Consider the following 14,787-nt stretch of genomic DNA (forward strand, 5'->3'; position numbering starts at 1 on the left):
TGAAGGAAGGAACAACAAGAAGAAAAAACATAAAAAAAAAAAAAAAAAAAAAAAAAAAAAAAAAAAAAAAAAAAAAAAAAAAAAAAAGAAACATCAGTGTCAAAATTTGCACAGTGGACAGCAGCAACTTGGAGTAAAAAAAGAACTGATAATAAATTGCTTTCTAAAAACTGTTGCAGCATCGCCTCTCCTAATAAAAGAAAATAAAGGTGTGAGGAAAAAACACATGTATTAATAATTCTGAGTCAAAAGGTGATTTAGAAGCATCAGACTCTGAGTGTAAAATTGTTTCAGGACTACCTTGACTGATGTTTTTTTTTTTACTTATTTTCCTTTTTTATGTATGCACAGGAGTGATAGCTGATAAAATTCAATATTTAAATAAGTCTAAATATAGAAAATTCTAAGCCATAAGATAATTTTGTGTTATAGTTTAATTGACAGTGTTATTATTATCATCCCATCCTGGTGCCGGTACAAAAAATAATAGCGTACCTTATAATCAGTAGCAATTTGAATTCAATGAAAACTTTCCCATTACAAACATCAAGAAATGGTGCATAAAACATTCATTTCGTTGTGAAGATGAGTTCCCATTAAAGAAGGAGAAATATCTGAGTGCAAGAAGACAAGAAGAAACTTGAAATGAGAGGGATTAGGAGGTGAATTTATGTTAGGTTTGCCTTATGTTGAGGGAAGGAAGGTCTTATGAAGCTTGAAACTTGAGTTCGAACCAATAAGGAAGCATGAGATGAGACTCTGGTGCTGTGTCAGGTAGAGAGTTAGACGTAAGAAACCCTCATAAATTCAGGATCCATGAAGGGCTGTATTCTAAGGAAATCAGGAAAATAATCTACTCACTGGCACAGAAAGATGATAAAGATTTTTCTCTCTCTACATGCAGGGAGTCAGGGACGTGAAAATTCCAAAGCATAGGCTTAACCTTATGTGGCTATGGGATTTGAATTTATACTGTTAACATTTTCTTGGAACTGAGCCTAGAAATTGATATAGAAATTGGTCCTTTGGGAATCTTGAACAAAGCAAGTGCAAAACCACTCTGGAGGAAAGTTCCCACAATGCAGGCCAGATAGATTCCTCACAGAAAAAAGAAGGTACCTTGTTGTGGATTGCATTATTGTTTTCAGTTCTTTACTCTTCCCTATTAATACCCCCTTTACATTGTGATTTTGTAGTTCTTTCAATTAGAGGTGGAATATATTTCTCCACCTCATTGATGTTGGGCTTGGCTGTGTGGCTTGCTCTGGCCAATGGATTATTAATGGACATGAATCAAGCAAAGGTTTGAAATGTACTTGACTAGCTGGGCTTGGTCTATGAGGAAACCATCTCTTGGGTAGCTGCTGCCATTTCAGCTTGTGCCTCAAAATAAACAGATAAGGAACAGATATGAAGACTCATATCTGTTCCATGTCTGTTCCAGACTCACATCTGGTCCCAACCTGAAGCTTAGAGCCAAACTTAGCAAGAGCCCAGCCCAGATCACCCAAATTCCAGATGATCCACAGACCTGTGGACAAAATTAAATGCTTAACAATAACCATTATTGAGTCTGCTAAACACTGAATTCTAAAATGGTTTATTATAAAGGATTACTGTGACAACAGTTAACTAATTATGACTCAGTAATAAATGAGCTTACAATTTAAAACAATTAAGAACATGAGGAAACAGCTTACCATGAATAAGAATCAGCAGAAACAACACATAATATGGTTAGAACACCAAGAATCTGAAATAATAGAAAAATCTGAAGAATAATATAAAATATGTATGTTTTAAATGATTAAAGATATGAAATAATGACTCATTCTAAAAAAAAGCAAGTTTCTATGAAGAAAAAGTCAGATAAATTTGAAAGAGGACAAAATAAACTTTTAGAAACTCCCTAAGATGTTGAACATAAATTAGAAATAGTTAAAAAATGAGCTAGAACAAGACGGTAGATCTGAGGAAAATACCCAGAATTTAGTAGTAAGAGACAAGAAGAGATGGGGAAAAAATGAAAGAGGTAAGATGCTTGTAGGATACAACAGGTAGATTCATCACTGTCTCACAACAATAGTACAATCAGTATAAGAAGAGGCACTATTTTAACATAATGGGAAGATCAAGGATGAAAAATTTTCCAGAATTTATGAAGGACATACATCCTCTGATTGAAAAAATATTGTGAGTCTCAACCAGGATAAACACAAAGAAATCTCCACTTAGATATATGGTAGTGAAATTACAGATCACTGTAAATACAGAGAAAACTGTAAGAGCAGCCAAAGGGAAAAGACAAAATATCTAAAGAGGTATAACCATCAGACTGTCATGAGCATTTCACAGTAATGAGAGCTTGAAGAGAGGAAAATAATAATTTCAAAGCAACAATATTATACTCAAATTATTATTCAATAGTGAGGGCAAACTGAAGAAACATCGTAGAAAAACAAAGATGGAGCACACTGAGCTCTCCCAGTCTCCCTCTGAAAGAGTAAAGGATATATTTCAGGAAGAAGGAACTTAAACACAGAAAAAATGCGTGTGGTGCAAAAAGCAATGGTGTTTGAAGGAAATGGTAATTATTGGGGCAAATCTAAACAGCATTGACTAAATAAAACAATAATAATCATACAGACTAACTTGGGGATTTTACAGAAAAAGATGGACGCAAAATACAAGACAACAATAATAAAGTGGGGAAATTTGAAATCAGTGCATTTTTTAGCAGATTTGTATTGCTTAGAGAGAACTAGAGGTATTGCTTAGCTTTTGTCCTTATTGGATACAGTAAAAGAACAGTAATAGAAGGCAAAACTTTCAAAACAGTAGAAGCAAAAAGGAATTTAAGGATCTCAATGTAGGAAGGAAGAGAAACAAAGGAAATTAAGCAAATATAAAGGACAAAATAAAGTTGTAAAACATTCAGGTATTTCAAGTAATAACAATAAATTTAAACAAATTAGATATACCAGTGAAAGGAGAGAGCCTCAGATGGGATAATTTTTAAGTCCATATATGTGGTTTCAAAAAGAACCCTAAAATATAGTGACAGAAATGTTGACAATATTAGGATGGAAACAGACATTCTAAGTCAAATCCTGGACAAATGAAAGCTGATATAATTTTATTAATATCAGCAAAATAGACTTTTAGGCAGAAAGAAATAGAGTGAAGTAAAGGACAAATAGAAAGTGATACAAGGAATAATTCACTATGAAGATAAAATAATCCTGAACCTGCATTCAATTGCATATATTATATGTTAAATATAATAAACATATAAAGCAAAGTAATAGAATTAAAAGGATAGATTAAAAATATACACTATTATAACTCTCAGTAATTAGTAGTTCAACTGCACAAAAAATAAAGATATTGAAGATTTTTAATAATACAAAAAATCCTGATTTAATTGATATATAGTTTTATATCCAACAATTAGAAAATATATCATCTATATGACATATATATTTTATGGAACACATGGACACACATGGAACACATAAAAATTGACTATACATAGGCTACAAAGTAAATCATAATATATTTCAAATAATCAATACTATATAGAAAATATGCTCTAACTAAAAGGTAATAAAATAAGAAATCAATAAACAAGATATAATCAAACCTCAAATATTTTGAAATTCCTGTAAGAAGCTTAAAAATAATGAAGAAATGAATAAATTTTAATAAAATTTAAAAATATTCAGAACTCATAATAAAAATACATTTTGAAACTTACAGGATACAGCTAAAGTAATATTTAGAAATTTATTGCCTTAAATACATATATACTTTTGTAAAATAGTTAAAATTAGTTAGGAATTCCTGGGCAGTGATGGTGAATTGACAATTACACTCTCTTTAAAACCTCACTAAATCTGACCCATGAGATTAAAGAAAAAAGAGGAAGCAGCAATATAAAGTGACTAGCTGGAGAGTAGTTGAACAGTACTAATAATTTAGCAAAGTCAATAAATTTGAATTATAAGCTGTCTGTGAAGAAAGTAGAGAAGAAGCTTAATTTAGACCACAGAGGCATAGAAAGCTCAGGAAGGGGAAGAACAAGTACATCTGGAAATGAAACTGAAGATGAAGTTAGAAAAGAATTGCTTATAAATGTGTTTAAGATGTAGTTTGATATTGAGAGAGGTTTTTACTATTGGAAAGGTAGATTAAAATGGACTAGTTTTGGACCATCACTCTCACTGAGAAAAAAACAGAAAAGCTAGACTATCTATATGTCTATCTCTCTATCTATCATCCATCCATCTATCATCTATCTAATCAGTATGAAGCCATCATAAAGCCACAAAGACAGTGAAGAAGTAAAGATTTGTAAGGCCAATATCCCGAACTGAAGGAAAGGCTGGGGAGGTAAACCTTATTTTTTGCACTGCTTTTTCCCTTGTGATATTTGCTAATTGGAAAAGGTAGCTGAAAGATTGAAAAGAAAAAAAGATAAGTAGTTGAAAAGCTGAGCAGAACTTCTGGCAGTTTTACGGGGGTCACATTAGACAAAAATTGTAGTTCACTGAAGATGAAGGACCCTAGTAAACGATCCATATTTTCTGTTGGAACTCAAAGGGTTACTTTTTAGGAGTAAAGATGAATCAGAAATATATGAGCCCTTATAGGAACTGAACACGAGGGGAAAATGCCACAAAATTCTGAAGGAAAATTATTGATAACCTATAACTTATTTACCCTTTCACACTATAAATTAAATATGAGGTTAGGCTAAAAATATTTTTAGACATTCAAGATCTCAAAATATTTACCTGCCTGCACTTTTTCTCAGAAAGTTAAATGGAAGATGTGTTCCACCAAAATAAGGAGATGAAATCCGGAAACAGAAGATTCACACAGGGTTAAAGCAAAAGAAAGTCCTCTAGGTAATGGTAGAGTTCCTAGGAGGACAACATGGCAGTCACAGCAACATGTTCAGATTGGAAGAGGTTGGAAGTCTCTAGGAAATATTACTCAAGAAGATGAAATTAGTATCTGATGTGTCTAAATGTATTGAGAGTAGATTTAGACAACTGGTTCTCAGTATGAGTTAGTGATAAGTACATAGACAATCAAACAACTGAAAAAACAAAAGCAATCATAAAATCCAGATTGAAAATGTTTTGCAAGAAAAATTTATCTGGTATACTACAAAATAAATACTTGATTCATTTATTAAGGATATATAATAATAATAATGCAAACACTGAATAACAGTTTAACCAAATTAAAATAGAGCTGTGTATGGAGAATTGGGTATGGAGAGCAGAAAAGTGTGTGTATTTATAAAATAATAAAATTGTAAAACTTTCAGGAGAAAGGTGGAAGAATATCTTCATGACATTGAGGGAAAGAAAGATATCTTAAAGAGGACAAAAAAGCATAAACTATAAAGAAAAATATTGATAAATTTGAATACGTTAAAATAAAAAACATTCGTGTGGTAAAAGAAACCATAAAACTTTTACAAAACAAGTCACCAGCTAGGAGAAGATATCAACCATTGATATAAAAATGAGTGGTTAGGGGCTTCCCTGGTGGCGCAGTGGTTAAGAATCCGCCTGCCAATGCAGGGGACATGGGTTCTAGCTCTGGTCCAGGAAGATCCCACATGCTGCAGAGCAACTAAGCCCATGTGCCACAGCTACTGAGCCTGCGCTCTACAGCCTGAGAGCCACAACTACTGATCCTGCATGCTGCAGCTAGAGAAGCCACTGCAATAGAACCCCACACACCACAACGAAGGGTAGCCCCTGCTCGCCACAACTAGAGAAAGCCCACGAGCAGCAATGAAGACCCAATGCAGCCAAAAATAAATAAAATAAAATAATTTTTTTAAAAAAGGGGTTAGTTTCCAGAGTATGAAAAGATCTCTTACAAATCACTATGGAGAAGAAAAACAACCCAAAAGAAAAAGTGAGCAAATAGTATAAATGGGTAATTGGGAGAGGAAGGAACCCAAATAGCTAAGAAATATGCCTAATCTTTACTAGCAATCAGGTAGATGCAAATTAAAACAGAGAGAGAACATTTTACCAACAATGGAATGTGAAAAATCAGCACATATAAAAATCAAGTAATGAAGAGAAGGTGGAGAATATAAAGACAACTGTTGTGCACTACTTGTAGTGCACTACTGCACTAAGTCATTCATTCATTCACTTACTCACCAACAATTTATTTCAGTGCCTCCTGTTTGTCAGGCACTGTTAAAGGCATTGAGGATACATTACAGGTCTTGAGGGGTTGTAATTTTAAACAGAGGCATCAGGGTTAGCCTCACTAAGAGGGTGGCATTTAAGCAAATCTGTAAGGAGAGGAGGAAGTAACCATGAAGGTGCACAGGAGACCAGGGTCCCCAGGGCGAAGGCCTGAGGCAGGTGTGTGTTGGCAGAAGAGTAGGGAGTCTGATGTGGCTGGAGCATAAAAGATAATTAAAGGTATATAATGACATACAGGCATACCTAGGAGATATTGCAAGTTCATTTCCAGACCACCACAATAAATTGAATGTTGCAACAGAGCGAGTCACAAGAATTTTTTCCTTTCCCAGTGCATATAAAAATTATGTTTATGCTATACAGTAGTCTATTAAGTGTGCAATAGAATTGTCTAAAAAAAATAATATACATACCTTAATTTAAAAGTACTTTATTGCTAAAAATTGCTAATCATTATTTGAGCCTTCCTCCAGTTGTAATCTTTTTGCAATGGTAACATAAAAGATCATAAATTACAAATCACCATAACAAATACAGTGATAATGAAAAAGTCTGAAATATTGTGAGAATTACCAAAATGTGATACAGAGACCAGAAGTGAGCAAATGCTGTTGAAAATATGCCCCAATAGACTTGCTGAACGCAAGTTACCACAAACCTTCAATTTGGAAAAAAGCAGTATCTGCAAAGCACAGTAAGCAAAGTGCAATAATACGAGGTATACTTGCATGTTTAGATTTATATACTTAAATCACATGAATATAGCATACTCTACATGTCTGTATCTTTCATTTCTCTCAATAAAACTTAAATACCATTGCCTATTAGCATATACAGATCTATCACATTTATTTTTATGGCAAAATAGTATTTCATTGTAGAGATTTGCCTTACCTTATTTACCAGTCATGTAGTAATGGACATTTAAATGGTTTGGTTTTTTGTTTTTGTTTTTGTTTTTTTTTGCTTTTACTAATGATGTTGAAATAAACTTTCTTCTATGTACAGGTTTACATAATGTGCAAGTACATCTGAAAGTTAATTTTTTTTTTTAAATTTATTTTTGGCTGCATTGGGTCTTTGTTGCTGCACGCAGGCTTTCTCTAGTTGTGGTGAGAGGGGGCTACTCTTCGTTGTGGTGCACAGGCTTCTCATTGCAGTGGCTTGTCTTGTTGCGGATCATGGGCTCTAGGTGCATGGGCTTCAGTAGTTGTGGCACGCGGGCTCAGTAGCTGTGGCTCTCAGGATTAGTTGCTCCGCGGCATGTGGGATCTTCCCGGACCAGGGCTTGAACCTGTGTCCCCTGCATTGGCAGGTGGATTCCCAACCACTGCACCACCAGGGAAACCCCTGAAAGTTAAGTTCTTAGACTTGGAATTGCTTAGTTAAAAATTGCCAAACTTTCCTTTAAAAAGCTTTCCTTAATTTGCAATCTCACCAGTAATTGTGAAAATATCTATTGTGCAACTATATAGTGTATTTTAAATTTTTGATCTGATAGAAAAACATCTTGATTTCATTTCATTGCATATATTCATAATTATTGCTAAGGTTGCATAAGTATTACAAATAAATTCTCTCCTGTTATTTATTACTTATGATTTCATTTTTCATGTTCAAATTTTTGATGCAAATAATTCATTTTTGATATAATAAATAAGATAGTGATTAAGGTTTATTTGTTCCAAATGGCTAGCCTGTTGCCACAACATACTTTGCTTACTAATTCATCGTTTTCCCACTGAATGGTAATGCCACATTTCATAAACTTAATACCCATATGGTCTTGGATCTATTTCTGAACTCTCTTTTCCAATGGTCTGTTTGTTCATGTGCCAGTACCAGATTGTTTTAATTACTGTAAGTTTATCATATGTTTTACTATTTGGTATACCGCCCCCTCATGATTTTTGTTTTAGCCAGATTTGTTCTGGCTATCCTCAAATGTTTATTTTCATCTGAAATTTGGAATACTCCTGTCTAAAAGAAAAATCGTTTTGCCTTTTCATTGCATTTTTTTTGAAATTATAGATTAACTTAGAAATAATTAACATTTTTATCACATAAAGTCCTTGTAAGCAAAACACAGTAGATCTCTCATTTAGTCAAGTATTCTTTGCCTTTCAACAAAACTTAGAACTTTTCTTCATATAAGTGTGGCACACTTCTCAAAGTTTTTCTTTAGTAACTCATACTTCTATTTTAAGTAACATATTTTTCCATCAGTGTTCAGAGCTTACTTGGCCACTGAAAAGCTATTTTTTGTGCTTAATATTGTAGCTGGTCACCTTATTGAATTCTCTCTTTTCTTAAAAATATTTTTCAGTTGATCTTCTTGGATTTTCCAGATTATATCATGGGCTAAAAATAATTGTTTTGCCTTCTTTTTTCTAAATTTTATACCACTTATATTCCTTTTCTTGCTGAATTGCATTACCTGAACTTTCAGAGCAATGCTAAATAAAGTTGTTGATGGTGGCTTCCTTTTCTTGTTTCCTACTCTAATAGAAATGCTTCTAGTGAAATTAACCATAGCACTGTATACATAAAATTAACGCTAGTATTGTATATATAAAATTATAATAAGAATATTTCTATTAATTTTATTATAGTAAGACATTTCAAATCAGGAATGTATATTATGTTTTATTTTTAAAATATTTGGATCATCTCAGATTTTCTCCTAATGTAGATCATTCTATTAAAATGTTTCTAGTAGCAAAATACTCTCATGTTGTGGTACATTATACTTTTATTTTGTTGCTAAATAGTATTTTTAATTAGGCAAGTAATATTTTATTTATGATTTTTATGATGATATACTGAGTAAGTTGATATGTAGTTTTCTATTTTTGTGCCATCTTGGTCAAGTTCTATTGTCAAAATTATTCACACTTTCCAGACAGAGTTTGGAAGAGTTATTTTTCTCTTTATGGCTTAGGACAGTTTGCATAGTGTTGAAATTTTATCTGTCTCAATTATTTGATTGTGTTCACCTCTGAAACCATTTCAGTTATACATTTTCTTTGAGGTAGAGTTTGGAAAAGTGAATTTTCATAGAAAAGTCATCATTTCATTCAGGTGTGTTATTTATTTGCATAGTGTCAAAGAAAGCACATGCTATATGTTGCTGAGTTCCTTCATTATTTGAGGTCACTTCCTCACACTCATTTCTAACTTTGTGCTGGCTCCTGATTACCTAACTACATTACCTAGCATCATTTATTTCATAGCCCTTTTAAAAAGACTGGCTTTTATATATCATTTTAATCAGGGTAAAATCTAAGCTGGTATAACAAAAAGACACCAAAGTATAGTGGCTTAAACCAGATAGAAGTTGAGTTCTCTTTCACACAACAGTCCAGCTGGTCCAGAGTAGTCAGATGTCTGTTTCACAAAGTCACCCCAAGACCCAATTTCCCCATCGAGAGTTCCACCTACTCCAAGGCTACTTTCTTCATCTGTATGGCCAAAGTGGGATCACTGCCAAGTCTGCATTCCAGAATAGGGAAGGGAATGGGGAGGAAGCCCTAAGCCATACATCTCCTTTAAAATAAATGACATAGAAGGGGGCACCCATCATTTCTGTTCACATCCATTAGTGAAAGCTTTAATTACATGGCCCACAGAGCCACAGATGAGACTGAAAATTATGGTCTTCACAGGGCTTACAGGTACCCAGCTAAACTACTGCTAGGAAGGGCGGAGAAATTAGATTTGGAGGAAACTCAGAGTGTATTTATTTCTCTTATTGTTTCTGTTTGTTTTTAATTAATCACATCAGTCTGCTTCGCTTAACTTTTGTTATTGTTGTTTCTCTCTTGCTAACTTCTGGAGTTGAAGTCTGCTTATAGCACTAGGATTGTTTAAAGTGTGCTCCTTATGGTAGAATTGCATCTCTCCATAGCCATGCAAGTATAAAAATGTGATTTGCTCTGCACAATGAAATATGAGTAGAAGTGATGTGCCTCACCTTTTGGGGTAGAGGGAGTTTAAGAACCAGTGCACACTTTTTCATGTCTTCATCCCTCTCCCGTGGTGATCATGCACTACCCTCCCAGAACCTCCATGTGTTCAGCAACCTAGAAACTCCCTGAACTCTGTACTTTGGGGATTTTTATGGAGGCTTCATCATGTAAGCATAATCAATCATTAACTCAACCTCCAGACCCTCTGCCCTTCTCAGACAATAGGGTGGAGCTGAGAATTCCAAGCTTCTAATCATGGCTTTGTCTTTCAGGTGACCAACCCCCATCCTGAATTTTTTCAGGAACCCACGGACAGTCACCTCATTAGAACAAAAGACACTCCTATCGTCCAGGAAATTCCAAAGGATTTAGAATCTCTGTGTCAGGGACTGACTGATTTCATCATCATGCCTTCACTACTTCATTCCCAATGATAAGTAATGAGGCAAATTTTTTCTTTGTCAATTAGATGTCTATTTCAGGTAACTAATCACATGACTCTAGATTTAAGCTCAGTCAACTGGGAAATTATTCTGCTTCCTTCTACTCCTTCCCTTCTTCCCAGAGGTGATCTAGGTCCTGTGGCTACGTGATGAGGGACAGGGTAGGGGAGAGTGCATCTTACTCTTCCACCATCCTTTGATCCTCCATGCATTATGTTGCCAACCTGTCCCTGGCTAGTACTCCTTGTGATGTGTTCTCCTTTCACAGTGAAGTCCCAGTGCTGCTTATTTGTTTACTTGGTCCTCAGGTCGGCTTTCTGTTGATCCTCTGAGAAACAGTGGGATTCTTGATTGGTCACTGGCTTGGGTTGTCTCATCCTAGCTCATATTTTATGACACCATTATTCACCCTCATGGGCTCTCCAGTCAACACCTTTAGTTATTTTTCTGTACTCTTCCATTCCCATCTACCAGGGCAGGAAACTTCTGGGTCATCTACCTGACACTTGCAGGCCATGGCTATAGGACTAGAGGGAGCAAGTACAATGTATTAAGCCTATGCTGTTTGCCTAGCCTCTCCCTTAATAGTTCTGTTCTATTGCTCAGCATGATGTGTGATATAGTACCATGCATAATATGGTGATTCTTGGAGTCTTTCCAGGCCATTCCAAAAAAGCAAATAGTTCATTCTCTTAGGCGTTAGCATCACATACATGCTTATAAATTCTTATTTTAGAAGGGCCATAGTTTTTTTTTTTTTAATTTATTTATTTATGTATTTATTTTGGGCAGTGTTGTGTCTTCGTTGCTGCACGCGGGCTTTCTCTAGTTGCAGCAAATGGGGGTTACACTTTGTTGCGGTGTGCAGGCTTCTCACTCTGGTGGCTTCTCTTGTTGCGGAGCACGGGCTCTAGGCATGCGGGCTTCAGTAGTTGTGGCAGGTGGGCTCAGTAGTTGTGGCTCACGGGTTCTAGAGTGCAGGCTCAGTAGTTGTGGTGCATGGGTTTAGTTGCTCTGCAGCATGTGGGATCTTCCCAGACCAGGGCTTGAACCTGTGTCCCCTGCATTGGTGGGCAGATTCTTAACCACTGCACCACCAGGGAAGCCTGAGGGCCATAGTTTTTGCTGTTGTTGTTGTTATTGCTTTCTTTTCCTGTCTGTATTTTACTTTCATGAGAAAATATCTATATCTGATTTTCATTTGTTTCTGATATAATTTTTTGGTGAGTATTATATTTTTATGTTTTATTAGTCATTCTTCTTTTTTCTCAGTATTTTTGTATAAGAGATTTTGAAATTGGGACCTGATACTTACTGAGGAAGAGTGGGAAGGAGGGTCAGGAGAGTGAAGTGGGCAGTGGCAATGTGGATTTCATTCTGTTGTCTGGGAACGGGTCTGCCTGGTTCAAGTGAAATTCTGAATATGAAGAACCCTTTGGGTGATGAATTAGAGCTGTGGTTCTCAAATTTGAGTTGCATCAGAACATTAATGGGCTTATTAAAGTACAGGTTATAAAAAACTTCACCTTTCTGATTCAGTCGGTCTGTGGTGGGGCCTGAGGATTTGCATTTTTAAAAAGTTCCTAGATGATTCTGGTAATGCTGACCTAGGGATCACAGTTGGAAAATTGCTGGTTTAAATTTTTTCTTTGGCTGACCAAGATCAGCCACCACAATATCAATGTCAGCTGCCACTCTTTCAGCAGATTTCCTGCAAATACAGTGCGTCTGTGTTTCCATGTTCAGTCCTTCCCGCACCTAAGCCCATGTATCAGACTGCATCCAGAGATGCCACCACAGACCGTCTGCACACTTGAGCTTGTTTTTCCAAGGAAGGGAGTGGATTTTGGTTTTGTGGGATGGACCACCTCTCTTAGAGTCTCAGGTACTGCCTGAGATCTTCAGAGGCATATTTTCCTTTACTCAGATCTAATTTTTAAGACATCAGGCAGCTACTTTTATGGCTTTGCTTCAGAGTTGTGTCTCCTCCAAGTTTCATCTAATTTGAAAGATTAAAAAAAAATTTTTTTTAATTCCCTGTGTTATTTTCAACTGATTTCATAAAGGGAAGTGAGCCAGAAATACCTTTCCTAATAGGAAATGCAGTTCTGAATATCTTGTTCCCAAGGCCTATTTTAATTTCAAATACATTTTATGTTTAAATATTTCAATCATTTGCCTCTCCTAATGTATTAGTCAGGGTAGGTTAAGGTATACACAGTAACAAACATCCCCGAAAAGCTCAGTGACTTAAGGCAACAAAGAGTTTTTCTCATTTACTTTACCTGTTCATATTAGACTGGCAGAAATCCAGACTTCTGAAGCAGCTACATCTTAAACATTGCTGCTCACCATGTCAGATGGAAAAGTAGAAGTACACACTGATTCTTAAAGTTTCTGCTCACACCTTACTCAGCAAGGAAATCCCATAGCCACCACTGACTTCAGGTAGCTAAGGAAATACAATCCTATAATATCCCCAAAGAGAATAGCTCTGGTGATTTTCACATGTGGATTTCCCTAAGGTAGATCTTAGCTTTACAGCGTGGGTTTACCTAAGGATCTGACTTTGTTTCCATTCTGGAGTTTCTTTATCCCTTCAATACTTGCTCCCAAGTTCTCAAGAAGTCTCACACATTTCCACTGTTCTGTTCTATCCCATCTCCCACCCAAACCCATGGTGGCAGGACACATATCTGCATCTTCAGGTCTCATTCTTTTCTCAGACAAAATTCTTTTTTAGAACTGAATCCAAATTATTGTCACATGGTCAGCAGGGATGCTTTTAGAACTTGAAAACAGTTCGTTGAGTCTTCTGAGTTTTGCTGCTCCTTGGGCCACTTTAAGAGCATGTCCTATGTGATGGTCTTGCTCTTCCTGGGTTAATTCTAGAAAACTCAAATTTACATCAAAGTGAAAAATATTCTCAATTCAGAATTCTTAAAAATGACTATAGGCAGGGGGTGGGGGTGGGAGGGATGTGAGTAGGGTAATAAATTGTATCCCAAGTGTGAGGTCTTGTCTGAAGGAGACCATCTAAGGGGCCAACTCATCAAGAAATGAATTATCTGTCATGTGCATGGCTGCCTCTGGGATAGATTTGCCAGTATAGATCATAACCAGGAGATCTTCAGTCAGATAAAAATCAGTCCCAGATTCCTTATCCTCCACTATTCAAAATATATTTTCCCCCTGGTTTTATTTTCCATTCACATTTAACTTTATTACATGTAGGCTCTTGTGTGCAAATACTCGGTAAACTTAAATATGATGCCTGTAAATCCCATTTCATATTCTACACAAAACCCCTAATTCAAATGCCGCTTCCCCTTAAAGTCTGGGATAAGTCCACTGTGGAGATTCTGTGTGCTCGACTTTATAAAGGGATGAAAATCAGGCCAGTAAAGCTGTCTGCATGTCTCTTAACTTAAGGCCAGTTCAGGAGCATAAATTAATCTTGACCTTGGGTAAAGTAGTATTTCAGCTGAGACTAAAGGGGTTTCTTCGTCAATTCATTTATGTATCTAAGCATTCTTGGCTATTAAAAAAGTCAGTCCTTGGGACTATTGGGAAAAAAGCAGCATGAAGACCCAGGAAGCTTACTGGAGAATGCAGATCCTCACAATCCCAGAAATCCTGATGGTAACAGTGAAGATGCTGCTGTGCTTTTGATATATTCACCTGGGTTATGGGAGCTTGTTTGGAGGCAGGAGAATGCCACTTGACACCTCAGGACCTTTACCCATCACGTGGACAGGAATCACAGCCATCAGTCTGACCTGTACTGCTGTCAAGATAATTCTTTGAGCCATGCTACCCATGATGCAGAAACTATCTCAGGCTTTTGTTATTAATGGGAAATAAACTCAGAGTTTACATAAAAACTCAGCTTTGAGAATATTAACTGTTTAAATTGCAATATTTTTAAATAGAAAAGCCAAAGAAAGCTTTAGATGGGAGGGAAAATATTCAGTTTTAGGATTTCGAGAGACAGTATTGCAGGGCTTCCCTGGTGGCGCAGTGGTTGAGAGTCCGCCTGCCGTTGCAGGGAACACAGGTTCGTGCCCCGGTCTGGGAAGACCCCACATGCCGCGGAGCGGCTGGGCTCGTGAGCCATGGCCACTGAGCCTG

Source organism: Neophocaena asiaeorientalis, unplaced genomic scaffold (assembly GCF_003031525.2).
Source record: "Neophocaena asiaeorientalis asiaeorientalis breed wild unplaced genomic scaffold, Neophocaena_asiaeorientalis_V1.1 scaffold437, whole genome shotgun sequence".
Lineage (NCBI taxonomy): Eukaryota > Metazoa > Chordata > Mammalia > Artiodactyla > Phocoenidae > Neophocaena > Neophocaena asiaeorientalis.